This window comes from Myotis lucifugus, unplaced genomic scaffold (assembly GCF_000147115.1).
Source record: "Myotis lucifugus unplaced genomic scaffold, Myoluc2.0 scaffold_206, whole genome shotgun sequence".
Taxonomy (NCBI): domain Eukaryota; kingdom Metazoa; phylum Chordata; class Mammalia; order Chiroptera; family Vespertilionidae; genus Myotis; species Myotis lucifugus.
Window position 1 is genome coordinate 695,651 of NW_005871254.1, and position 2,484 is coordinate 698,134.

The window sequence follows — 2,484 nt, forward strand, 5'->3', positions numbered from 1 at the left end:
CAGAAAATGGCCAATTTGGAGCACTATTTAGAAAGTAGAATCATCATTGGTGATTGATTTAATGTAGCGGGTTGGGATGGGACAGGTAGAATTTGTGCACCTGTGTAAGTGTTGGTGTCTTGTATTGAGATAGAGGAAAACAGAGTTGACTTTGCAATGAAGATCATGAGTATAATTTTAACACGTAGAATTTGAGATGCCTGACAAGCATCCAGGTAAAAATGACAAAGATGTCACACACACACACACACACACACACACACACACACACCACAGACAAAACCCACTAATTAATATGAATGCAAACCCTCAATAACATTAGCAAATAAAACTTTTTTTTTACAGGATTGCAAGTAAGTTTTAAAATTAATAGGCAACACTTAACCCATTCTGTAATGGTACCTCACTGTAGTTCTAATGAATTTCCCTATTAAGTTATGATATTGAGTATTATTTCATGTGCTTATTTTACATCCATATACTGTGTTTGGTGAAGTGTCTGATCAAGCTTTTGCCCACTTTTAAAATTTGATTGTTTGTTTTCTCATTAATAAATATATATATTCTAAATACAAGTCCTTTTCAGATATGATTTTGCAAATACTTTCTTCCAGTCTGGAACTCGGCCTTTTCATTCTATTACTAGTAATGATTTCTTTAATTAGCAGATGTTTTTCATTTTGGTGAAATACAATATATACAAATTTTATTCTCTTATGGGTATTACAGCTAAAAAAAAATGCCTAACCAAGAGTCATCAAGAATTTTTCTTTTGCAATAAGAGACTATGTAATTACAGATCTGGCATGATGTACACATCAGTGGAAAAGGAAGACTATCATACATCTTGTCCTGAGACAATTGGCACCAATATGGATAGAAATGAACTGCATTTCTATCTCACATCAAATGCTACAGTCAATTCTAATTTTAAAAATTTAAATAGTCAAATTATAACCTTTTATAAGATAATAAATTTATGTCTTTGGGCAGGAGAGGGCATGTTAAGACTAAAAACCACAGAGAAAGAGATTGATGGATCTGATTACATTAGAACTGGGAAATTATACTTCTCAAAAAAACAAATACCACATAGAAAGTAAAAATATAAAGCCTCAACGCCTCAACAGGAAGAAGCTTTTTATAGTACATATTGCCAACAAAGCATCTATAATAATAAAAGCGTAATATGCTAATTAGACTGGACGCCCTTCCAGACGAAGCCGCAGCGGCGGGGACTGAGGCCCTTGAACGAATTTCGTGCATTGGGCCTCTAGTATAATATAACTGATGATGCTTAACTATAGACTATGTCCCCTCAAAATTCTTATGTTGAAACCAAATCCCCAATGTGATGGTATTTGGAGGTAGAGTCTTGGGAGATAATTGGGTCATGGGGGTGCTCATGGGTGGGATTAGTGCTCTCCCCCTCCAGTAAACACACAGCTAAAAGATGGCCATCTATGAACCAGGAAGTGGTGCCATGATCTTGGACTTCCCAGCCTCCAGAACGGTGAGAAATGAACATCTGTGGTTTATAAGCCACTCGGTCTATGGTATTTTTGTTATAACAGGGCCAACAGACTAAGACAATCCTAGAATTTAATTTAAAAAAATACAGTTGAAAAAATGGGCAAAAAGTTGAATAGATATATCTTCAACAAGGAAATGAAAATTACTACTAAACACATGGAATTTCTCAATTTCATTAGTAATTGATACCATTTAACACCCACCAGATTGGGCTTTCAAACACTCACAGTGTATCTGAGATGGAATGGGCTGCCTGAATTTCAAATTCCCAGAAGTGTACAAGCATGTTTAGGCAGACTTTTATTGGAGATTTTATAGAAGACATTGAAATTGGTGAAGATGGTGAAATTAAATGATCCTTACAGTTCCTTCTGTCCTAGGACCTCAAATTCCTGCTGCTGGTTGCAGGCGATAGAGACAGTTCTGGACTGGTGGAGTGTACGTAGGCAGTTATGTTTTATTTCAAATCACTATAAAAACTGGTGTAGCTCACTTTATTATTTTTCCTTAATCACTTGTTTTCAGAATAATAACTAGGTGCCCTAGCAACCAGTTGCCTTTATTTTGTATCATTCCTTTCAGTTACTTTTTGATGCCCAAATGACCCTGAATGACTGTCTTGAAGTTGGGCTACGGGTCTCTGATACAATCCCAGTAGCCAGATAGCTTTCTTTCATTCTGACCCCACAACTGCTCCAGGTTTATCTTGAAGATTCCCTGGCCCGGGCATGAAATTAACCACTTCTCCAAAGACCTCTGTGGCCTTTTAGTGAGAAAAGGTGTCCTTCACATTAAAAAATCTGGATTCAGACAGCTCATACCTGGATGGTGCATTGACCACCTACAAACTGAATCACAAAACTGTAACAGTGACTTAGCATGTACTGTTGTCAGCTCACAAGCCCGTAAGTAAAACATCAGGGCTTATCAGACAAGGTAAATGGGATGTGA